The following is a 26653-nucleotide window of genomic DNA, read 5'->3' as shown; positions in this document are numbered from 1 at the left end:
GTCCTGCACTTTTGTAAGCAAATAAGTGCTCTTATGAGCACTCATACACAAAGAAAAGAAAAAAAAAGAAAGGAATTCAGCCTAGAACTTCTTGCTCCATTTTTCTGTGACTTGATAGTGTTTTCCCGGGTCCACATGTAGAACTGGGAAGTGGTGGCTAATTGTATCAGAGGCTAAGCTTGTGACTTGTATTCCTAGTTTCTCTAGAACCAAGATATCCAAAGGCGTGTTTGAAAGGACTTGTGTTTTCATGGTTTCTAGTCCAGTGTCTCAGTCACAGAGTATGGAGGAGTTTGGGTCCACTCCAAAAAGTGACTTCAAAGTTGAGAACCTCAAACCATGAGCTCCCATTTATACATAGTTATTTCTGTGGAAGAGGAGGCAAGTTCTTAAGATAATCTTGTTTGTGAGATAGACACAAGTATTTCTAGGACGTTTTTATAGCCAGCTCATGCAGTAATTAGCTTCGGCATTGGAGTATTCTAGAAATTGCTAAGCCGTGTTTACTACTAAGCAGTGATTAAATTTGGTGTAAAGGAAAGTGCGGCTGGTGTCCACTGTGCAGTTAAAAATAGAAGTGGGCACCAAGAGAAGACTTGCTCTGCCCTTTCTTTACCCACTGCATTTTCCTTTCCTCTTCCTCTACCCCAGAGCTCTAGTAATGGACTATCTTCCCATACTCAAAAGAGCTTCATTTGTAGTGATGCGATGGTGAACCCACAGTCTGTCATACAAAGTGAAGTGAGTCAGAAAGAGACAAACAACTGTTGTATATTAGCACATATATATGGAATTGAGGAAAATGATACAGATGAACCTATTTGTGGGACAGGAATGGAGACAAAGGCATAGAGAATAACTTGTGGATGCAGCGGGGGAAGGAGAGGGTGGAACAAATTGAGAGAGTAGAATTGACTACATACACTGCCGCTGTGCTGTGCTTAGTCACACAGTCATGTCCAACTCTCTGCAACCCCATGGACTGTAGCCCACCAGGCTCTTCTGTCCATGGGGATTCTCTAGGCAAGAATACTGGAGGCGGTTGCCATGCCCTCCTCTAGGGGATCTTCCCAATCCAGGGATCAAACTTAGGTCTCCCACATTGCAGGTGGATTCTTTACCAGCTGAGCTAACAACAGGGAAGCCCATATATACACTATCATGTATAAAATCGAAAGCTAATGGGAAGCTGCTGTATAACACAGGGAGCTCAGCCCAGTGCTCTGTGATGACCTAGAGGGGTGGGATGAGGGGTGGGATAGGAGGGAGGCTCAAGAGGGAGGGGATATATGTATACTTATAGCTGATCCTTGGAAGGAAAGTTATGACCAACCTAGATAGCATATTCTTTAATATGCAGGGACATTACTTTGCCAACAAAGGTCCGTCTAGTCAGGGCTATGGTTTTTCCAGTGGTCATGTACGGATGTGAGAGTTGGACTGTGAATAAAGCTGAGTGCCAAAGAATTGATGCTTTTGAACTGTGGTGTTGGAGAAGACTCTTGAGAGTCCCTTGGACTGCAAGGAGATCCAACCAGTCCATTCTAAAGGAGATCAACCCTGGGTGTTCATTGGAAGGACTGATGCTGAGGCTGAAACTCCAATACTTTGGCCACCTCATGGGAAGAGTTGACTCATTGGAAAAGACTCTGATGCTGGGAGGGATTGGGGGCAGGAGGAGAACGGAACGACAGAGGATGAGATGGCTGGATGGCATCACCGACTCGATGGACATGAGTTTGAGTAAAGTCTGAGAGTTGGTGATGGACAGGGAGGCCTGGCGTGCTGCTATTCATGGGGTCGCAAAGAGTTGGACACGACTGAGCGACTGAACTGAACTGATAGCTGATTCATGTTGATGTACATTAGAAACCAACACAACATTGTGAAGCGATTATACTTCAATGAAAAAAATAAATTAAAAAAAAAATACTCATTCGGAGTATAAAATTGTAGTAGGAATTTGGGGTTTGCTTTTCTTTTAGATTTAACTTGACTTACTAGGTTCAGCGTACTTCGTAATAGATCCCCGAAATCACAGGATCCAGAGGGCAAATTCCCCTGGGGGCAAGCGGCCTTGAGAGCTGATCGTTGCTGCTTGCCTGCTTGCTCCCTCCCTCTGCTCAGGTATTAGTTGTTCAGACAGTGGAGTTTGTGCCTGCTTCCCGGGTCCCTTGCTCCATGTTCAGTGATGCAAAGTCCCCAGCTCGGCCTGTCAGAACTTGATAGCTCTGTAAACATTGAAATCTCTGTTGCCATAACAGCAGGAAAAATAATATGGGATCCTGCATATAAATATAGTGGAGGCCTTGGGGAATAGGAGCATTCTAAATGCCTTGAAGCTCTGTCACGGCATAATCTCTTATAAATAAATGTCAGCGTCGTCCCTGAATGCAGACTGGATTTTTGCCTGCCTGTGGTGTTCAGGCTTCTAGACAATAGTTATGCTAAGGGATTATCTTTTAACATAGTGCAGTTATCTCCTTTGTTTGTTTTCTTTTTTCATTATTCGCATAAGCCAGGGGAAATGAAAAGCATCTTATTTCAGGCAAAAGGGCCTGTGAATGATTAACTCTGGTTCCATGCACTGGGACTCTGCATAGCAACCCCTTGGCTTACGACTAGTCGAAAGCTCAAGGCAGTAACAGCAACAGCCTAGGGACCTGAGACCAACACTCTCAATAGAAGGTGGTGAGGAACGGATTAGGTGTAAGCACTGTGTTATGAGGAGAGTTCTCTGTAGCTGGCTCATTTAATTTTGCATTGGTTTTATTGGACTTTTCTTGGTGGAGATGTGTGTTGCTGACCTTTCCTTTCACATGCACTCATGCTTTTTGGAGCACACTAGAGGCTCCAAGTGAAACTTGGCTCCGAGTACGACCTAATCTGGTTTATGCCTCCATAGTATATGTGTTTTCTCCCTAGTGCAAAACTGGGCTAACACTGGCTAAATGTTACATTAAAGAATGGAATTAACAGCTTCATCATGACCTTGAGTTTTAATTTTAGCTTAACAAAATTTTTGTTGGTAAATTTTGGCTCTCTTAGAATTAGATGTAGCGCAAAGTATTAGGAGAATGAAAGAGAAGCAGATGGTCTGATGACATGGTTCCAATGAAAAGGACATGAGTATACTAAGGACCCACACTGTGCAGATATAGGGATGCAATCAAAACCAATTTCGTATCTTTTTATGGACATTTGGTGTTTAAACATTTATATAACGGGGTCTATTTTCATGGAAAACAAGACCTGAGTTAAAAGAGTCACAAGAAAATGAAGTGTAAGCTATGGACCAAAGAAACATTGGAAAATTTAGGAAAATGCAGCATCATTATAATAGAGCCAAAATATTTAGGACACTTAAATTTAGGCTGCAAGTCAATCCAGATGTTTATTTATTAACGTTAATAATGTTTCCAGTCTTGTTTTAGAACACCAAATCCCGGGGGGTTCTGCTTCTGAGTTTAAAGACAACATGCGTGGTCTTTATTCTTTTCCAGCTCCGTTTGAATTTCAGAGGTTTTCTACATCTATGATTTTCCTGTAAAAGTGTTTGCAAAATCTTGAGCAGCTCCCGATGCCTAGCAGAAAGTCTGAGTGAAACACAGGTCTCACAAAGCTTTCCCCTTTCTGCATTTCTCTTTTTGCTTCCATGGCAATAAAGAGAGAAACTTGGCGTAAGAATATAATCTGTTGCTGCCTGTTTCTCATCTGAAGTCATAAACCTCTGCCATCCCACCCAAGACTAGAATTTCAGCTGGCATGAAGCAGCTGTCTGCTTACAGGTTTTTTCCGGTAGTAACCAAAGACAAAACTATCTTAATTGAAGGCCCTAGGCGGTTCTTCAAATCCTCACAATCTCTGGGTCATCCCCAAGAGGAAGCTATTGAGGAAAAGGTGCAAGTTACCTCCTTTCTTAGCGTTTTTTGACACACTGTGTGTTTATGAAGTTTGAGAACATTCTTACCACTCTGATTTCTCTGGGTTGAATGCCTTGGAAAAAAGGAGGGCTGGGGGTATCACCAGTTCAAAAGCCCTAGGGATCCAGTGCACAAGCTAAGTCAGCCAAGACTGTGCTGTGGTCTCAGGGAGGGAGTGGTCTGTTCAAAAGAGCATCCGCTGCTCAGCTGCCCCCAAAGTTACCATGTGGGAATGTGTAGAGTTGCCCGATATTCTAATTTGTCACTGGAAGTTCCCAGATCCTGAATTTTGTGTGAATTCTGCAAGCTTTAAAGGTTGTTTTTTTTTTTTCTTTCCAATTCTTATTTGTAATATTATCATTTGGGTTTTATTTTAAGTTAATTTTTATTGGAGTACAGTTGCTTTACCATCTCATGTTAGTTCCTACTGTACAGCAAAATAAATCAGCTGTGCATATACATATATCCCCTCTTTTGGGGATTTCCTTCCCATTTAGGTCACCGCAGAGCGCTGAGTAGAGAAACGGTAATTTAGAAAGACTTATGCACCTCAGTGTTTATTGCAGTACAATGTCCAATAGCTAAGACATGGAAGTAACGTAATGTCAATCGGCAGAGGAATGGATAAAGAAGATGTGGTACATATATGCAATGGAATGTTATTCAGCCTTAAAAAGGAACAAAATTCGGTTATTTGTAGAGACATGGATGTACCTAAATGATGGCAAATTTTAATTTGAATTGAAGTCAAACAGTGTGAAGATCAATAAAACCATGGCTCTCGAATGCTTGGGTCTGCTAGGATCCAAACCCCAGGCTTTACCCAGGATTTACTATGGGTAGGCTTGGCATTTCTCAGCTTCTTAGGTTCTAAAACTGTCAGGTGGCATCCTATTTACACATTTTACTTTTTATTCTAGGAAGTTTGGCAGAAAGAAAAGAACACGTTTGGAGCCAGGGAGGTATAGATTGTACTAGTTCCGGATTTTACTAAATTGTGACCTGCAGTAGCTTAATGAATCTCTTGAAGTCTCTTTTGTAATCTGTGGAAATGAAAACCTATTTTACAGGGTATTCGAAGGAGTGAATATACCACTAGACACAACATGCTAGCCTGGTCCAGACAGCTGTCCTTTGCATCGGTGTTCCTATGCTGATCAACACCAGACGGTAACCCTCTTGGAAGACACAGCAGCTTCATCCCAATGAGTTTCCCTCAGGATAGGCAGAAAGGCCTCTTTGAAGATATACTATGCTCTGCAATACAGAGAAATCATAGCAAGAGTCATTTCTCAGTGCTTCACGAAGTTTAGAATTTTAGAACTAGGAGAAACCTTGGGGAAACAAACTAATAGCTAGGAATGATTAAAAATATCGATTTTACCCTACACACCAATATTTTAAACCATACAAATGAATGCTGAATGCTGTCACTGATATGTAGTTAAGAGCATTCTATTTATAAAAAAATAAAACCAAAGACCTTATCTGGAACTATGTTGTGAAGCACAATAATGTAGGTTAACTTTTTTCCTCCCAATTTCTGTGGGATTATTTACTTGGAGATAGATGGATGAATGCCACTTATATTAATAATATTCCTTCTTTTGTATCCAGGCGGGTCTGCTACTAGGGAGATTTCTTTTCTTCTAACTCTAGGTCCATGATCTGTGGATGATGGTGGCAAGGGGTCATTCAGATGGGGTGCACTGACCTGGAGTTTGAGAAGAAAACTAATGTCTTCTCACTTTCTGTTCAGAATTAGGTGCAAGTTAAAGTTTCAGCTTTTAAAGGAACAGGCTTCCTTCCTTCCTTTTCCTGGACCAGCTGCAAGTAATAACAGAAACAAAACAAAGCATCCAGTCTGATGAACAGTTCAGTGTAAAAATAAAACAGAGTAGTCTTGTAAGATGCTTCAGTGTATCTGATGCCTTTTACATGATTTACCCTCTTGCTTGATAAGAGCTCTTTAACAGCATGATAGGGAGTGATGTGGTTGTGTGAAGGATTTTTGAAGTGTTCATTGGTGAGCCATTGATCCATTTCCTCACAAAACTCTTTTATTCCTAAAATATAATGGCACATGATGCTGGTCCTGTAGGAATCTCAAAGATTCTTGCTGACACTTCAGGGTTGTAGAAAATAATAATAATATTGCCATCTATTAAATACTTTGAGATAGGAACTTGTTGGATATTAAGGTGCTTAATGGATATTGTGTAAAATTCTCATCACTCTTTATGTGGGTCTTTATCTGCCTTTTTTTTTTTTTGATAATTCATTATTTTTTAAAATCAGTTGTATTTATCTATTTAAAATTTTGGCCACACCCTGCAGTATTTGGAATCTTAGTTCCCCAACAAGGGATCAAACTCACATCCCTCTGCATCGGAAAGCAGAATCTTAACCACTGAACCACTGGGCAAGTCACTTTACCTGCATTTTACCTCAAGCACATGGGGCTTCCCTTGGGTCACATAGATGATTAGATGAGGCGAGGATTAAACCAGATTTGTTATTCTAGGTCTTCCTACCCCATATTTTTTCAAATATTTTAGGGGGTAACTCACTCAACTTGTGGGGAATGTAAGTTACCTAGAAATTATTAGCAATGTCAGAATCCCCAGCCATCCAACAGCCAAGCTCAAAACAAAACAAGATTACCTGACACATTGCAGGCATTGTTCATGAGATCCCTGGTTATTTCTTAAAAGAGAAAGATCCTCCCTCTTTTGCTTTCTGCATTTACAACGGAGAAAGATATTGATAAAAATGTGTGTGGTAAGGAGTAGAATAATGAGAAACTGGGCCTGATGAAAACAGAGAAAATAGGTCTCCATTTTCCTTTCTCTCTCATAAACCCAGGTTCCTGAAAATGAGGGCTGGTAAGTCTGACTGTGGAAAACGTCAGGGGCTACCTGTGTCTGACGTTCCCTGAGGTTTGTGGCTGTGTGCTCAATGTTGTGTGAGACACTGAGGTCTTTGGTGACTTTCTTCTCTTGCATTCTCTCTGGAGACAAGTGAGGAATACTCATATTCCCCCCAGTACATATTCATTCATGGTTCAGCCATCCCAAGGAATAAGTCCAAGGTTCAGGCTTCCCTGGTGGCTCAGATACTAAAGAATCTGCCTGCAATGCAGGAGACCTGGGTTCGATCCCTCAGTCGGGAAAATCCCCTGGGGAAGGAAATGACAACCCACTCCAGTATTCTTGCCTGGAGAATTCCGTGGACTAAAGGAGCCTGGCGCGCTACAGTCCATGGGATCGCAAAGAGTCAGACACGACTGAGCAACTAAACACACACACACACACACACACACACACACACACACGCACAAGTCCAAGGTCTATCCTGGATGCGGAAAGAAATCCTCACACATCCCAGGAAATGCATTCAGGTGACAAAACACAGTGTAAACACGGAGCATTACCACCTGCCTCCACCCTTTCTTTTCCTTTAGCAAAGGGTAGTAGGTAATTTACTCTCATCTAAAAAATTAATTACTTTGGAACATCAGGATGGGACTTGAAAGGAGTGGGGAAAAAACATGTGAAGTGCATTTCTTGGAAGAAAGGCAGCAGGAGGGCAAAATAGTCACAGGAGGTGCATCTTAGCACTTACGTTAATTCACAGAGATGGAGCACCTTTGCTGCGGCTGCTGATGCCACTCTCTCAGGCATTACTTTCGTCAGTGGCTCCAAGTTCCCCAAGGTGCTCCGGAGTGTGAATCCCTGAGAGGAGGGAGAAGCAGAGCCTTTTCATCTTACAAATGATCTGCCGGTAGTTCTGATGCACAAGCCAAGCCAGACAGCAGACTTTGACCCTTTAGGTAACTCCATCCAGGGTTCCAGGGTTTGTTTGTTTTTCTTTGTTCCGGACAAATATGCGTGACTACAGTATATTTATACCAAGTACTCAGATCACAGTAATTAAAGTACAGCAAAGGAATTCTCAGGAAAAATTGCATCAAATATACTTTCCTTCAAAACACTAAGATTTATGAACTAGATGAGATAAAGCGGAAATAGGATCTTTAAAAACACGTGTGTGTGTGTGTGTGTGCGCGCGTGCCCGCATGCAGACTCAGTCACTCAGCAGTGTCTGACTCTTTGGGACCCCTATGGGCTGTAGTCTGCCAGGGTCCTCAGTCCATGGGATTTTTCAGATCAGAATACTAGAGTGGGTTGTCATTTCCTCCTCCAGGAGGAATCTTGGAGCTTCCCGACCCAGGGATGGAACTCGTGTCTCCTGCAGTTGACAGGTGGATTCTTTACCACTGATTCATCAAGGAAGCCGCGAAAAACACATGTAATTAAGGTCAAAACAGTATAAGTACGGTCAGATTCCTGCTCAGAATTCAGGAGTGGGATTGGTTGAAAGTTCATTATGCTAATATGTCTGTTTTGACCTTGGTGACTTTTCACTCGAGGTTAGGGAGGCTGGAAGCAGAATTGCAAATAAGCATGAAGGTTTTAGGAAAAATAAAAATTTGAGGGAGAAGGAACAATCGAAGTGATAAAGAGAGAGGAATTGCCAGTATGAGCTGATGGAAAGTGAATATATCTCTTTTGAAAAGAAGAACAAAAGTCAGAAGGGAGCCAGGGTGAACTAATAAATGTGGATGCTCCTAAGTGTATATGATCTGAGAAGGACAGTTATTATCTAAGGCTGAGCAAGTGACCTTTAACTCAAGGCAGAAAAGGACCTGACAATTCCAGGGGAATGGCAAGCCCTGCAGCAGGGAGTGAACATAGAAGAAACTAGTGGAGATGGTGAGCCCCAAGGATCAGGGCTTAGGAGAGTTGCCTGTGACAAGAAATGGTGTAAACACAGAGAGGGCTTGGAAGAGACTAATGCTGTCAGTCTCTGCCAAGCCGAGTCACATGGAACTCTGTACTTGTAACTTCACTCATCTGGATATAGTTTGTATCCTAACAGTCCTTTTTATTGTAGTAAAAATAGTTGCACACTTGAAAGGGCTGTGCGTGCTGAATCCTAGTGGAGGTGCTGGTTGTGGTCAATGGCCAGAGTGAAAGGGAAAAGGCATGGTTTTTTCTAGGAGAAAACTACCCCCCCCATAAATAGGTGTTGTTTGGTGGCTGACTGGAATTTATACAAGACAAAGAATATCTGAGAACCATCTATCAGGGGAGGCTGCCTGCAGGCTAGATTGTCAGTTCAAGAACCCAAGGGACAGAATTATGGGAAGATAAGAGGGTATGTTAGGGCTTCCCAGGTGATGCTAGTGATAAAGAGCCCACCTGTCAATGCAGGAGATGCAAGAGACGTGGGTTTGATCCCTGTGTTGGGGAGATTCCCCTGGAAAAGGGCATTGCAACAACCCACTCCAGTATTCTTGCTTAGAGAATCCCATGGACAGAGGAGCCTGGCAGACTACAGTCCATGGGGTCACAAAGTGTCAGACACGACTGAAGCTACTTAGCACACATGCCTACAAGAAGGCATCTGGGTGAAACTTAGAGGAAGATGCTTGAGAGATGGGGGATCATCCATAGTGGAAGGTTGATTATAAACAGAAATCAGAAAAAGGAGCATGAGGGAAACAGAATTTGGAGGGAGGGAAATTGAATGTAGGGCTTCGTGCTCAGAAACACATGAAAGGCTAATCAAAGCCTTCTTGAAAAGAAAATTCAGGGAGATGCTGGTTGAGACAGTGGAGGTGAGCTGCGCTGACACCATTTTGACCTTAAGTAAAATGGTAGCCCTGGGGCCAAATGGCTAAAGACCCCTGGCTCACTACCTGTGAAATATCTCAGAGTGAAAAAGCAGTTTGGACTTAGGGAAGGAGAGAGATGAGACTAAGTTAGAAGTCTACAAAGAAGAGCCTTTGGGGACATAAAATAGTACATGAGAGCCCCTTGTGGAACTTCTGAATACTCAAGACTGTTGCCAACTAGGGACTATCTTTCAACTCAGATTTCCTCATAAAATGGAAAGGTTATATGCATGTTAGTTATCTGCCTCTATTGGACTGTGGCTAGGGTGGAGGAGGAGGTAATACATAGGAATATCAGAAAGTGGTAAAAGGCCATAACTCTAGGGATGCAATCCCTGGAAGAGAGATTTTTCCCTTACTGACCTTGAGATGACCAGGCTAATTAACTCAGATTTAGTGCAGAGGAAGAACAGGGAAGTCTTTTCAGTGGAGGTGAGGGCTTCCCAGTTGGAACTAGTGGTAAAGAATTCACCTGCCAATGCAGGAGATGCAAGAGAAGTGGGCTTGATCCCTGGGTCTCGAAGATCCCCTGAAGGAGGAAATGGTAATCCACTCCAGTACTCTTGCCTGAAAAATTCCATGGACAGAGGAGCCTGATGGGCTACAGTCGATGGTGCCACAAAAAGCTGGACTACGACCTAGCGTGCACACACATGCACACGCACACATACACACACACAAGGTCTTGACAACAAGAATATTTTAAATGAATGGGTTAAAGAGCATAAGAAATTGTGTAATCAGTAAAGAAAGAGAATGTGTGCATCTGGTTAGTTTCATCTAAGGGTATAACATAAAAATATTTTTAAAAATTGGGTCAAAATTCCCAGAAGTAATATTTGAATACCATGGGGATTGACAGTAGAAGGAAGAAATTATGTTGAAAACACAAACTTCACAAAGTGAAGAAAAATTGTTTGGAACTCTTCACTGTTACAGGTAGGTAACACTCTGTCAAAGATGGTGTATCCAGAGCATGAAGAGTTTATGGAAGTTTGAATCAAGAAGACACTATATCTTGTTCATAAGATATGCTCAATATGCATTTATTGAGTAGACAAAATGGTATATGTCTAGTAATTAAACAAATTGATTAATGAATGAAAGATCCAGTTGCATACTCCATTTGGGAAGTTCTCCAAGATGGGTTAACTGCCCTTCCATTGTCATGTAATTCCCTATCTTAGCCTACTGTATACTCTGTTCTCCTACTAAACTATAAGTTACTTGAGGGTAAGAGTTAATTCTTACTCTTCAGGCTAACTTTGGCTCTGACCACAGTACCTTGTACATAGTAGATATTCAAGAATTAGCTGTATTATAAATGAGTGACATTGTTTACTGAAGTACTTGCTTAGCCAAATGTAAAATGTGTTACCTATGGGAGAGCAAAAGAGGTACTTAAAAAAATGCTTAAATAATATTAGAAAGTCCATTAAAGAGATATAAGTGACGGAACAATTTGGACAGTGTTGTTACCATAATTTGAACACGTGCTTAGGCTAGAAAATGGATTGTAACAATGCAGAGTGAACAACTCCTTTCTTTGAAATGAAGGACTAAAGAATTGAGGGTGGAGATGAGATTTTACTGAAAACCCTGGAGAGTGTCCTCCCCCCATGCCCGAATCATTTAGACTGTAGATTAAATTTAGATTATTTCTTGAAAAAAAAAAAAATTTTTTTTTTCAGAGGAAATGCAGCATCTATCTCCCCCTACTGGTGTCATATTAAGGGTGATGTCTAAATTTTTTTTTTTCTTTTAACAGAGAAACATTTTAATTAAGATTAAAATTTTCATTTGTTGTTTGGAAACAAATGTTATACTTGATATAGAATTTAAGCATCCTACGTTGGAGGTTTGTGTTGCAGTGAGCTTAACCAAGATTTGGGGTACAAATTGGAGTATAGATGGTCTCAACACAGATGAGGATTGGTTAAATATTTCTGCTAGTTCATATGTAATTAACAAATTTTATATGACAGTGAATTATAATTGGCTGACACAATGAAAAATTTAAGGTTTGAATTATCGAAAATTTCAAACATACAAAGGTAGAGAGAAAAGCATAATGAGCTTCTGTGTACCCATTGTCCAGCTCCAACAAACAAGTCACAACTAGTTTTGTTTATCACTTCCCCCCAGGTCCCACATCCAGATCATTGGAAGCAAAGTCCAAGCACTCTATCATTTCATCGGTAAGTGCTTCAGGGTGTACCTAACAGGTAAGGTTGCTTAAAATATCCCTATTTTTAAGCCTGGCCAAAATTAGCAAATAGTTCCTTACTATCAGGAAGTATCCAGTCAGTGTTCAAATTTCCACAATCGTTTCAAAATTTGTCATTATTTATTTTACAGCCTGTTTGAATCAGGCTTTTATTATGAACTATGAATTGTAATTTTGTTTGGTATGTTCCTTACATTTCATGGAATTTATGAGACTTAAGTTGCCTCCTCTGTCAGTTTTTTGAGTGTTAATTTTGTTAAGAAAAGTGCTTCGTTTGTTCTGAGCTGTGTTTCACAATCTGGAGTTTGCCGACTGGATCCCCATAGTGTTGTGTAACATAGCCCTCTGTCTCTTGTATTTCCTGTAAATACAGGAAATTGGTAGTTAGATGCAGAGGTTTCATTTTATTCTTTTTTTTTTTTTTTTTGGCAAGGTGCTGTTGTGTACTTCTGTTGCTCAGTGTTTGGTAGCAGTTGAAGTTCATTGTCTAGAGTAGACTTTCTACAATAGCACTTGCCAACAGAAATTCCTGTGGGGATAGAAGTGTTTTGTATCAGTAAATATATATTCTGTATCTGTATTAAACATTCCATAGCTGTTCTATATCTTAATATGCTAACCATCAGCCACATGTAGCTCTTAAATGTGAATAATGTGATTGAGAAACTGGATTTTTTTAAAAATTTTATTTTATTTTTAAACTTTACATAATTGTATTAGTTTTGCCAAACATCAAAATGAATCCACCACAGGTATACATGTGTTCCCCATCCTGAACCCTCCTCCCTCCTCCCTCCCCATACCATCCCTCTGGGTCGTCCCAATGCACCAGCCCCAAGTATCCAGTATCGTGCATCGAACCTGGACTGGCAACTCGTTTCATACATGATATTTTATATGGAGAAACTGGATTTTTAATTAAAAAATTTTTAATTACTGTAAATTTAAATGTAAATAGCCACATGTCTAGTGACTACCATATTGGATAGAATAGCTACAGACCCATTAATTCATTAAAAGCTGCAAAATGCTCTTACTCTATTTTTTTCTTATTAGTTGGAATATTTTTATAGAGAGAAACTTCCTCTTGACAACTATGTTGCTACTGTGAGGTTCAGTTTATACAGAAAAGACAAGAAATTTGCTTAATTCTTATTTTTTGTTTGTCAGCTGTCAAAATAATAAGTTAGTTCCTTAGTATTCTTCAAAAGTACGCATCTTCATCTTCATGTTTTTTTGTTGTTGTTATGTAGTCATAATTTGCATTTTAGTTTATTGTATTCTTGTTGAGGCTCAAACTGGTCCATCCTTGGCCAGAGAGGGTTTATTCAAACTATCTCCTGAGAACTCTTGCTCTGATCCTACAAGTCTCTGATAGTTCTCTGGTTTTCTGGTTTGTGATAAAGTATTTCGTAATCATTGTGTAAATATCCTGCCTCATATGGGAAATTAGCCATTTTTGGATGCTCTGGTTCCATTTACTGGTCAGTGGTATTTTGGAATCATATAGTCTGAGTACTAGGGTGATCACTGCTATTTGGTCTGTCATTGTTTCTAGCCTTTATAAAAACAATAGTTAGAAATCAAGGTTAAAAAAAACAAACTACATTGTGAATTCATTGTGATGCATGCAGTTTAAAATCAGGACTATGATACTGCCTCTGATTCTTTGTTTTTAAGAAACATTGAAAATTTAGTTTCTTCTCAATGATACCAGTATAACTACCAGTTTCCTTTATTCCACAATACACACATAATAATTTGAGGATAACAATACCTTCTTACCAGCAATGAAGTTATTATAGTGAAAAGGTATATTTATCTTTGGGTTCATTTTTTCATGTTTATTTATCCCTAGAGTCTCCCTCATTGATGATATATTATTGTGTTTCAGGGTTATTTGAAATATTGATAGTTTCTTTGTGTGGTTTTACCAGAAAAAATAGATGCAGATTTCTATTTCTTTATTTCCCTTTATTTTTTAGGGATTTCTTTTTTAAACTATAGTTTCATTTTATAATTATGTAAAGCATTTATGTGGTCCTAGAGAGTCATAGCCACAAAACACAGTAGATCAAAAAAATCTAGCTTCTTACCCCATCTCCTGAACCCTATCCCCTTTCTCATTCCCTCATCAGTTTTTCTTTTTTTAAAATTGTAATTTAAGAATTCACTTATTATTTTGGAGATATGAATATATTTATATCTACCCTTTCTTAGATGAACAATAATATACTCTATATTCTTGTCTCCTTTTTAAAAATTTTTACCTAATAATGTATTCCAGAAATCACTAATAACATGCAGAGATAAACCTCATTGCTTTCTGTAGCTGCATAGTATTCCTTTGAATCGATGGTCCATAGCTATTCAGTAAGTCTTCTGTCGATGGACTTTTAGTTTGTGGAAAGCTTTCTAAGAACATTTAAAATATTGGGGGAGAACGGATACATGTATATGGATGGCTGAGTCCCTTTGCTGCTTACCTGAAACTACCACAACATTGTTAATCAGCTACACCCCAATACAAAATTTTTTCGTGTTAAGAAAATTTTTTTTTAAAAGAAAGAACATTTTAAAAGAAAGAACATTAAAAAAATTTTTTTTAAAGAAAGAATATTTAAAATAATTACAGCAAGAGCATAAACAAATGCATTACCTTTCTCTGTAATTTTTCAGTACTCACTAGGTTCTATAAATATTCATAAAGATAACATGAAATTATTCAACTATTCATCAGTAAAAAACTTGAAATTATATTTATGAACTAAGATAAATATTGGGGTGAAATTAAGGTAAGTTTACAGAAAGTTGCAGGTATCTCCAAATAAAATATTTTAGTTTTAATTACTTATCTCTTTAGGGGACTGATGACTATTTTTCTGATCTTCAGACTTCTTAGGATAGACCTTAGTAAGATTGAAAAAGTAGGGAAGATTGAACTTGAGAGCTATGCATGATAGAAGAATCATCTCTTAGGAGGTGAAATGATAATTGTTTTTGAAGAAAATTTTATTTTACCTTCCGTTCTTTACCTATATGCTTTGCAGGGAATTTGTGTTATAGTAATGAAATGCCAGATAATTATTATTCCATTATTTGGATTTGTGGTTGAACAAGAGGTTAGAATATAGCTATTGACAATAATTATATATACTCCAGCCACTTTGTTATTCAACTATCTCTTTTATCATCTACTTTCAGATAATTCAGAAGGTAAAAAGCAAATGTCAACTTAATAAGCATCAATAAATCCATAAATAAAAAGACACAGTGTCTTATTTAGGACATGTTCACTTTTTCTCTTTTGCTGGGACAGATGTGGGGTTTCAATCCGATCTACTATAACACTGTTCCCCTTAATTCTCCCTCAAGTCTATTTAGAGATGAAGGTTTCTGTAGATTCTCATACATGCTTGTTTGTTCACCAGAAGCTATTACAATTTTGATCATAATGCTCTACTGCTTGCAATTCCAACAGGAGTTGATTTTGTTTATGCAATAAGTAAATACTAATTCAAGCTGCTTTCTTTAATTTGAACTGTACATCAAGGGCAGTTATAGCTATGGTGAAAAAAGTGAAAGTGGAAGTGCGATTTCTTCATCATGTCTGACTCTTTGTGACCCCATGGACTGCAGCTCAGCAGGCTCCTCTGTCCATGAGATTCTCCAGGCAAGAATACTGCAGTGGGTAGCCATTCCCTTCTCTAGGAGATCTTCCTGACCCAGGGATTGAACCCGATTCTTTGCCACGTGAGCCAGCAGGGAAGCCCTATACCTGTGGTAGATGAATTAAAAGCAGGAGATACCAGTGGGTAGGCTACCCACTCCAGTATTCTTGGGCTTCCCTTGTGGCTCAGCTGGTAAAGAATCTGCCTGCAATGCAGGAGACCTGGGCTCAGTCCCTGGGTTGGGAAGATCCCCTGGAGAAGGGAAAGGCTACCCACTCCAGTATTCTGGCCTAGAGAATTCCACGGACTGTATAGTCCATGGGGTCGCAAAGAGTCGGACATGACTGAGTGACTTTCACATTCACATCACATCACATACGTACGTATATGCAGTGTTCTCAAGTGCTCTATGTCTCACGTCTCACATACCCCCATGCTTCCCCATCCCGCCAGTGCCAACAGGACCCCTCCCTACGTTAGGCCTTAGAGTTCATGCCTTACTGGCTTTCAAGGGGCCCAGTTTCCCAGGGATGGCCTGTGAGACAGGCCTATGAAGGCAGGAAAGGCAGCTCTGGACAGAAGCAAAACCAGGGAAACCAGGTATTTCTAAGGAAGTCAAGGCAGGGTTTGCCTTTTATGAAAGGCCAGGATTTCAACTTATGATGTACTTGAAACAATTGTACAGTTCTAAGCACTCTTGAGAGTCCCTTGGACTGCAAGGAGATCCAAACCAGTCCATCCTAAAGGAGACCAGTCCTGGGTGTTTATTGGAAGGACTGATGCTGAGGCTGAAACTCCAATACTTTGTCCACCTCATGTGAAGAGTTGACTCATTGGAAAAGACCCTGATGCTGGGAGGGATTGAGGACAGGAGGAGAAGGGGACGACAGAGGATGAGATGGCTGGATGGCATCACTGACTCAATGGACATGAATTTGGGTAAACTCTGGGAGTTGGTGGTGGACATCCAGGCCTGGTGTGCTGCGATTCATGGGGTTGCAGAGTTGGGCATGACTGAGCGACTGAACTGAAGCATTCTATTCTCAGCATACTGTAAGAAAAAAATTATAAAATAACAAGAACCCTAACTAAATAAAGTTGAGAGACCAGAACAAGGAACTCTCACGCCCTGTGATGATAGCAGAGCCCAAGAAGAAGAAGGTAGAGTCCTCTTCTTTCTTGGCAAGGACTCAGCCAATGAAAAGCCATGGACTCTGTTTTACTATAACCCTCCCAACGTCCTTTTCCTCCCCATGAATCTCCTGTCCTTGCCACGTGGGGACTTGCACGTGGCTTGCTATGGTTGCAGACCCTGAATTTAAATTCTCTGCTGATCCCAAATAAACCCATCTTTCTGGAGCTATATCAACAGTCTCTTTATTTATAAGAAGTAGGTGGAAACCGAGGTGTCTCAGTCTGCATTTTCTAACACTCAAAGATTTGGCTATGAAGTGGAATGGCCAGACTAAACATGGCCAGTCACACCACAAGGGCAAAAAACCAAACCCTAGCTTCTGGATTTGTCAGTATTTTATTAATAATTTTTTTCACATATTACCACCCTGCCTGTAGAGATAATTTTCCTGCTTTGAGCTTTTATAGTATTAGGCTGCTTGTGGAATTTGTTGTTTAAAATAAAGTGTATGTCTATAACCTATTAAAACAACTTGCTGGCCAGTGATTTCAATAATTTGTCATGTATGCATTGGATATTTTTCCTGTTATTTTATTTTCAGGCATTGTTAGAGTCTTTTTTTTTTTAATTTTATTTTATTTTTAAACTTTACATAACTGTATTAGTTTTGCCAAATATCAAAATGGATCCGCCACAGGTATACATGTGTTCCCCATCCTGAACCCTCCTCCCTCCTCCCTCCCCATTCCATCCCTCTGGGTCGTCCCAGTGCACCAGCCCCAAGCATCCAGTATCGTGCATCGAACCTGGACTGGCAACTCGTTTCATACATGATATTTTACATGTTTCAATGCCATTCTCCCAAATCTTCCCACCCTCTCCCTCTCCCACAGAGTCCATAGGACTGTTCTATACATCAGTGTCTCTTTTGCTGTCTCGTACACAGGGTTATTGTTACCATCTTTCTAAATTCCATATATATGCGTTAGTATACTGTATTGGTGTTTTTCTTTCTGGCTTACTTCACTCTGTATAATAGGCTCCAGTTTCATCCACCTCATTAGAACTGATTCAAATGTATTCTTTTTAATGGCTGAATAATACTCCATTGTGTATATGTACCACAGCTTTGTTAGAGTCTTGAAGGGCTAGATTTAAAGTAAAGTCAGTAAGGTATTCATTTCAGGCACAGAATTTAAGGGAGTTGCAAAAACTTTAGTAATAAAGATAACTGCTATGTTAAAAAAAAATCAGAATTAGTCCAAAAAACCCCTTGATAAAGACTGTATGGAAACTTTAAATAAAGACAGAATTTTATCTTATATTTGAACAATTCTGCCTCACTCACCTCATCCTAACCCTGGCCCCAATTCCAATAAAACTTTATTTAAAAAATAGGTAATCTCTGGGGCATAGTTTGTTCATTAAAAAAATCACATTAAACAGTTTTATCTTGATTATTGCATTTTGGGGGCACTCACTACATTTTGCCTCCTAGTCCCTGTTTTTGAGCTAGACTTGGAGTTGATTAAATCTCAGTCTATTACTTTTACAAGTAAAGCTAATGTGAAGGCCACAGAGGTGGCATGACAAACCTAAAGTCAAACAGACAAGGGTAACAGGGTTGAGCTCTACCATGGTTTTATATGATCTATCTCTCCAGTTAAATTCCTTGAGTATAAGATTCTTGACTCCTATTTCTTGTTTATTATATAGTTCTATGTAGCAAATAGTCTCTCTCACCATATACTTGCTGTTGTCTTGCTATATGATTTCTATCAGTTATCTATGTGACTTTAAAAAAGATACTTTTTATTGTCTTAATCTGTATCTTCACGACACTCAATTCTGGGTCAGTTCAGTGAAAAATAAAATGAAGAAAAGATAAATGAAGAGAAAACAAAACTTTCTCCGGAAGCCAAAAAACATTTGCATGCCACTACATGGATGAAATTGTTGCTATTGTTGTTGAGTGGCTCAGTCGTATCTGACTCTTTTCCACCCCGTGGACTGCAGCACACCAGGCTTCATTGTCCTTCACTATCTTCGGAGTTGCTCAAACTAATGTCCATTAAATTAGTGATGCCATCCAATTATCTCATCTTCTGTCACCCCCTTCTCCTCTTGTCCTCAATCTTTCCCAGCATCAGGGTCTTTTCCAATGAGTCAGCTCTTCACATCAGGTGGCCAAAGGATTGTAGCTTCAGCTTCATCATCAGTCCTTCCAATGAATATACAGGGTTGATTTCCTTTAGGATTGGTTGGTTTGACCCTCTTGCTGTCCAAGGGATTCTCAAGAACTTTTAATACCACAGTTCAAAATCATTTTTAAGTATTTGAATTTTCTTATTAACTGGTTTGTGATGGTGTGCAGATACAGGCAAAATTTGCTAATGTTCAATAAAAAGTAATATCAAGTAGGAGTTGATAGAATTAATCAATAATACTTGCATGGTCTCTGCAAAGGATATCATGCTTTGGAACTGGTCATCATTAGACCAGGTGGGTAGTGCTTCCTCATTTTCTCCAAAGGTGGGAAAGAGGTAAGGATTTTTAGTCTAGTAGCAATCACATAAAACAGCAGGGGTGTCGTGGTCCTGGTGGATGGGAAAGGGAGGAGCTGGAGGGAAGGAGAGCACAGTCATCTAATTTGACTTTTTTGGTTAAAACTAGGAGAGATTTATGAGTTTTACATCAATCAACTTTCATTATTCTGGTTCCCATCATCTTTGATTCACATTTCAGTTTCTTTGCAAATGTCTTTGGTTCGAGCTTTACAATCATGAAACAGAGCAATTGAAAAATGTTGATAAAAAGTTTTGGAAGCAATCACTGAATTTCGCACAAATTTACCAGCAGCTATTTTTAGTGTGAAAAATGGTACTTCTCCATAATAAATGTGGGTTAGGAAGTTTATGTCATTATTATGTAGCCACTTAGAGAAATAAGACCACAATATTTGCAGAAAATAGAACTTATTGGAAAACTAGATGAAGTGAAGTAAGTATATATATTCTTTAAGGTATGGAGGCACATTTTATTGTGTGAAAAATAAGATTTGTTTAAATGATTGGAGAGGTAGCTATTTTGCATGCCAATCATTGGCATTTGATATTAGATTTTAAAAATAGTGACTTTAAAAAGTTTAGAATATTTTTGAAGCCTGGGCATAATTTTCATAGTTATATGAAATAGAATAAAACAGGAAAGGTATTGGGAGATGGCATTGACTTTTAAAAAATAAATAAAACGTGTATTTTCTTGTGGAATCATATTTATATGGATTGCATAAAATTAATCTTCTGACTTAACCTGTCTGTCAATGCATTATAGATAATAAATTCATAATTGAGTTCATTTCATGTGTTGTATATACTAACTCATTCAAAGAAAGTGAGCTATCGTCATTATCCAGAAGTATTTATGGGGAGACTATAACTTCACAGCGCTGGCTTTACAGTGTTAGTACACAGACTTTCTAGTTCTAGGAATCTTGAACTAAAAAAAAAAAGACAAAATCTGAAGAAGGATAAATAGACAAAAAGAATCATGCAAGACACATACCGGACACAATCAGATCAGATCAGATCAGTCGCTCAGTCGTGTCCGACTCTTTGCGACCCCATGAATCGCAGCACGCCAGGCCTCCCTGTCCATCACCAACTCCTGGAGTTCACTCAGACTCATGTCCATTGAGTCAGTGATGCCATCCAGCCATCTCATCCTCTGTCGTCCCCTTCTCCTCCTGCCCCCAATCCCTCCCAGCATCAGAGTCTTTTCCAATGAGTCAACTCTTCGCCTGAGGTGGCCAAAGTATTGGAGTTTCAGCTTTAGCATCATTCCTTCCAAAGAAATCCCAGGGCTGATCTCCTTCAGAATGGACTGGACACAATAAAAACTAGATAATCAGTTGTTCACAGTTCATTAATAAAGGCCTACTGAAGGGAAAAAAGGCAAAAAAATGTATCTAGTGCCCACTGTTGCCAGACACTGTCATAAATACTTTAATTGTATTCTCTCAGTTATGGTCAAATGGAAGGCATGAGGCAGAGACACCCAACAGAAACATGTCCATACAAACGAGGACACTGGCTTTCATTCAAGGGGAATGGCGCAAGAAATAGAGAGTAGGTCAACTGGACAGAAGTGGAAGATTTTTAAAAGGCAATTTTGGAAAGTTGGCCAAGCTGAGGACCCTTTATGGTAGAGGACCTTTTAGGATAAGCTAGGGCATGCTTGCTTTTACATGTAGATAAAGGAAACTCGAAATGTTTTTGAGCAGAGAGAGTGACCGAACCAAGAGCTGTGAGCACAGAGCACTTGGAACATGAAAAACGGTGGGGCCACTTGATCAAACAGTGAGAGGCAGAGCTGGCTCAGCTGTGAAGGTGACATTCTTTTAAGGCTGTATATTACCAAGTTTTCCAGGATCGATCCGAATAGTAGTGATTTTATTGACTTAATCACCAATGGTTCAGAATCATATTTTCTCAGTTTGCTGCCCATCTAAATGCATCTGAAAAAATTGCTATAAACAATCTTCTTTACAAAGCAGAAATAGAGACACGGACTCAGAGAATCTTGATAAAAGTGAAAGAGGAGAGTGAAAAAGTTGAAAAAACTCAACATTCTAGAAACTAAGATCATGGCATCTGGTCCTATCACTTCATGGCAAATAGATGGGGAAGCAATGGAAACAGCGACAGACTTTATTTTCTTAGGCTCCAAAATCATTGCAGACGGTGACTGCAGCCATGAAATTAAAAAACGCTTGTAACTTGGAAGAAAAGCTATGACCAGCCTAGACAGCATATTAAAAATCAGAGACATTACTTTACCAATCAAGGTTTGTACAGTCAAAGCTATGGTTTTTCCAGCAGTCATGTACGGATGTGAGAATTGGAGCATAAAGAAATCGATGCTTTTGAACTATGGTGGTGGAGAAGACTCTTGAGAGTCTCTTGGACTGCAAGGTGATTAAACCAATCAATCCTCAAGGCAATCAGTCCTGAATATTCATTGGAAGGACTGATGATGAAGCTGAAGCTCCAATATTTTGGCCACCTGATGTGAAGAGCCAACTTATTGGAAAAGACCCTGATGCTGGGAAAGATTGAAGGTGAGAGAAGTGGGGCCCAGAGGATGAGGTGGTTGGATGGCATCACTGACTCGATGGACCTGAGTTTGAGCAAGCTCCAGGAGATAGTGATGCACAGGGAAGCCTGGAGTGCTGCAGTCCATGGGGTTGCAAAGAGTCGTGACTCAACTGAACTGAACTGAACTGAAAGCAGAGAATAAACGTGGATACCAAGGGGAAAGGGGAAGAAGTGGATGAACTGGGAGATTGGGATTGACATATATACACTACAATGTATAAAATATATAACTAATGAGAACCTACTGTATATCACAGGGAACTCTACTCAGTGCTCTCTGGTGACCTAAATGGGAAGGAAATCCAAAAAAGAGGGGATATATGTATACATATAGCTGATGCACTTTGCTGTACAGTAGAAACTAACCCAACATTGTAAAGCAACTCTACTACAATAAAAGTTTAAAAAATAAAAGCATCTAATTGTGTGAAATAAATATTGAGTAAATAAGATGTTAAATTTTTAGAATATGCTAATGTTTAGTGAGAGTTTGCAGAGAAGGCAATGGCAGCCCACTCCAGTGTTCTTGCCTGGAGAATCCCAGGGATGGGGGAGCCTGGTGGCCTGCCGTCTATGGGGTCGCACAGAGTTGGACATGACTGAAGCGACTTAGCAGCAGCAGCAGCAGTGAGTTTGTGATGATGTTTGAGGAAAAGTAGGGAAGAGTGTTCTTCATGCCTTCTTCCAATTAAAAATAATTTCTTAAAGACAGTAGGATTTTAGGTCATTGAAGTGTGGCAGGGTGAACACGTGCAACAACTTTGCAAGAGTGAAGCTATTTGTTGGCTTCCTCTGTTTCCAGTCCACCTGAGCCCTTTATAAGCCCTTGCGATCACATCACCCCTCCACCCTCCTGAAGATCTCCAACAGACTCTCTTTTCTGTTTCTTTATTCTTCTTAACCCCCCTGGAAGCATTTCTTACTCTTGTTCACCTCCTCCATCTCTCCAGCCACATTTTTCTGTCTCTCTGTATCAACTTCATCATTTTACCTCCTAACAGGGATCTCAGTCATCAGCCCTCAGCCGTTCCCCTGTCATTAACATTTTTGAGGGATAAATAATTGGAGAACTTTGAGTGCAAAGATTTCTAAATGACACTACTTTCTCCATGAAGTATAACTTTGGAACTGACTTGGCATTTGCTGAAACCAGTTGATGACTGCCTCTTATTTCCGTATGGAGTACAGGGCTTGGCTTCAGTGTCTCCCATTCAGGTAGGTTTGCTCTGAGCTGCAGGACAATGGCAGGCTCCTTCATGAAATGGTCCTGAGGCACCTCATACTCTTCTTTTTGAAAAGGCATCTTTTTTGGAGATTGATTATTTGTAATTCATTGGCGTATGTCTTAAGTATTGACAGCTGTACCCCTAAGACTTATTAGTCCAGTCATGTATCAGGAACTCAAAGAATATTTTTTGTTGGTTAATTGATTGAATGATTATAGGCCTGTTCATTTCAAGTTCAACAATATGTACTTTACCTCATATTTCATCTAAGAAACATCATTTTTTTTTTTACTGCATCACGCCCATGTGGGATTTTAGTTCCCTGACCAGGGTTCAAACCTGCATCCCCTGTAATGGAAGTGCAGAGTCTTAACCACTGGGCCAGCAGAGAAGTCCCAGGAACATCATTTTTAAAGATATACTTGCTTTTGGTTTGTTTTCTCGTTCACACCTCTAGTTGACTTTCTCTTCTTAAAAAAAAACAAAACATTACGCACCTTACTTTTGGCGGAGAAGAAGTGTAGGACAATAAATTTCCACTGAGGTATGTATGCTAGGCTTGAGGTGAGGCTCAAAGACCAGTTAATCTTCCAATCTTAGCAAAATTTCAAAGCACCATGTATCTTGGGACTTCAGATTTATTCACAGATGCTCAAAACTACAATTTTAAGTATAATCTTTTTCACAGTAAATGTATCCTATTCACGTTTTCCCCTTTGGGAAAGTCAGTGGCTACAGACTTCATTTGGCGTGTCTCTGAACTTCTGCCTCTAATTCAGTCCTTTTACGTGAGTTCTGTCCTGTATCTAATTGCAACAGGAAATCTACTCTGACTTGCCATATTTGGCACCGTGGGTAATATTATAATATAAACATGGTAAAGAGAGATGAGAGAACTGGGTTCTCCAGCTGGTGCTGCCATTAACCCTTGAAGGGAATTTGAGCAGGCTTTCTGGAGAAACCCAGAAGAGCCCCCAAACATAGTTCTAACTAACCTGCTGAAAGAATTCTGAACTCTGCTTAGTATATTGCCTTGCTTTGTGGTTCTATCCCTACCAATGCAACATGGTAATAAAACAAAATGTGGATGAAACTTTGGCTCCGGCTGAACCAAACAAAACTGATCAAGTTCTCGGATTTACAAAAGCTGGTGCTGCTGCCAGAAGCATTCATAACACGTTTCTCTTCAACTCAGGCCTCTTGAGAGACTAGCCTAGTTAGAGCCATATTAATTGAACATGAGTAAAGGAAAAACGAAACCCAACAGCTCTCTTTTCTAAACCCACAAAAGAAACAGTAACTGGATTTCTCTGGAGAAGGATAAGGTCCCTCCCAGACGTGCCCAGAAGTTGGGTGGAGTTTAGCGACAGCTAGGAGCTTAAGTGGTCATTTGAGAAATTTTCATTTAAGATGTGGTTTGAGCTTACTAAGGCATCCCTTATAGGAACAGAACTCTGAGGAGAGCTTCAAACACGAAGGCAAAGCTAGAACCACACTGGGCAGCAGAATAAGTGTGTTCTTGGTGAAGTACACAAAACAGATTTATGCTGTAGGCAAGTTTCTTCTTTTCATGGTTGGGGGGAAAATCAATATTCCATATTCATGGTCTCCGACATAACGCTTTACTAGGGTGGTCAAAAAGGATTTATACGATTTGTTGCAAAATACCACGATGTTATTTTTATAAGGATCAACCCGAGTGGGGATGGGATTCTTAAGTGCCACCTGGTTTTCACACTTTTGGCAAAGTAAAATTTAATTGAGTTTTCAAAGACAGGAAAATATTCTGTTGCTGGGAAATATAGCATAAAGGATTTCTGCAAGCTTCCTCTGGGTTTTTCTTGCAAGCTTTAAATGAGAATTTTCTGCCAATTTTCTGGCAGAAGCAGAGGAGACATAGCAGTTTTGCTGGTGGTTTTGATTATGGATTGTCTATATGGCATCAATAAAAATAACTAGACCTAGGTCTGATGGGCACTGAACTTGCTTAAGTGCTAATAAAATTATAAGAGATGGGAATAAATCTTAAATTTTGAATATTTTTTCTTATAATACATATGGAAAGACGATTTCTCAGTGTTTTAATGTGTTAAAAGTACAATAACTGGAGAAGAATATGTTCTCTTCAAAGTGCCAATAAAAATGCAAAATGTCATTTTCCAGTGCAATTCGGCCTGAAATCAACCTGTTTCATGGTAATTATGGGCTCTGGCACCAGAATATAGCAGAGCTTTAGAAAGACTGAATGAGTGATTGAGTCCAGCCTCCTGAAATATGAAACATATGAAATGATTTGTGGAGAGTGAAAACCAGAGACGTTGTCACCCTCCTTACTCTGAACTATGCATAAAGCTTCACTAATGCCCTGTGGTGGTCGGATCACAATGAGGGAGTGGGTGAGAAACACAATTTTCAGGACAGTAGAAATAGTGTAGGAACAGCCTCTTACGTGGTAGAAGGGAAGTTTCATACAACGGCATAAACTGTGAGAAGGAGATGATGGTGCCCAAAGTGGGTGGAAAGTGCCTTTTCTTGGCACGAGTCCGGCACATCACAATGAAAGGAAAACCATGTATATTTCTCAGAAGCATTGTGGTGTCAGGAGTAGGGCCCCAGCAACGCAGTATCCTATGCTTCATGGCAGTGTGGCAGGAGGGGGCTGCTCAAGCCAAGAGAAAGGTGGCAGCGTTTCACATTTTCCTCCTTTTGTCCAGGGTGATAAGCTCCTTGTGATACAGGTGTCCTGGCATAGGGGTTGCCTTTGATTGGTTTTATTCTACAAAGTAGAAGAAAAATAAAAGTATTTAAATCTTAAAGTGTTTGGATGTCCTGTATTACAGGCCCAAATAGAATAGTGGACAAAATCGTACTGAGTTTTATTTTTTCATCAAAGTTATGATTTTTAATGCTGGAGAAGGAAATGACAACCCATTTCAGTATTCTTGCCTGGGAAATCCCATGGACAAAGAAGTCTGGTGGGCTATAGTCCATAGGGTCGCAAAGAGTCCGACATGACTGAGCGACCCAGCACACACACATGATGCTTAAAGAGTTCATTTTTCTACGAATTTTGTTACACAAAACCATTGGCTTCCTGACTTTCCCCCAGTTTTTCTCTCTTCAGAGGTCATTGTTCATTGTTTTCAATAAAGTAAACTGATTCATTGTATTTTCCCCACATCTTCAAATGATACATTTCTAATGCTGTTTTTTAATAGTGAAGGTTTTGATCTTGATTATTACTTACCTCTAAGAGTAAGAAGACTTTAGCACTCTCTTGCAAACCCCCACCACACACACACACACACACACACACACACTTGGGTCCTGTATTTTTTTCAATACAGTTATAGAAAATTTTGCTTTGGTCAATGCCAGGAGTTTATGTTCTTAGGAATATGTAAATACTATTTCTAACTGAGCCATGCAGTTTTTTTTTATTACATTCTGTTGCACAACTTTCTGTTTTCTTTGGAGTTAACAGTTGTATTGGTTTTTCTGACTACTTGATTGGTTTTCTGTGTTCTTATCAACTGCAAACTCGAGACATCTTTCTAATCCCTCTTTCTATATCA

General features: G+C 39.7%; 1 long non-coding RNA gene across 1 annotated transcript in view; it reads left to right on the top strand.

Moving 5' to 3' along the window:
• Positions 1–26653, top strand: part of LOC129629715 (uncharacterized) — a 77174-nt gene that overhangs the window by 32974 nt on the left and 17547 nt on the right. The window contains exon 2 of the long non-coding RNA XR_008703321.1: positions 11809–11861. This is a non-coding gene — a long non-coding RNA (uncharacterized LOC129629715). The remainder of the gene's footprint in view (positions 1–11808; positions 11862–26653) is intronic.

This window comes from Bubalus kerabau, chromosome 16 (genome assembly GCF_029407905.1).
Source record: "Bubalus kerabau isolate K-KA32 ecotype Philippines breed swamp buffalo chromosome 16, PCC_UOA_SB_1v2, whole genome shotgun sequence".
In the NCBI taxonomy this organism is placed as follows: domain Eukaryota; kingdom Metazoa; phylum Chordata; class Mammalia; order Artiodactyla; family Bovidae; genus Bubalus; species Bubalus kerabau.
Note: the sequence above shows the minus strand (reverse complement) of the source record. Positions and strands in the feature narration are given on the sequence as shown.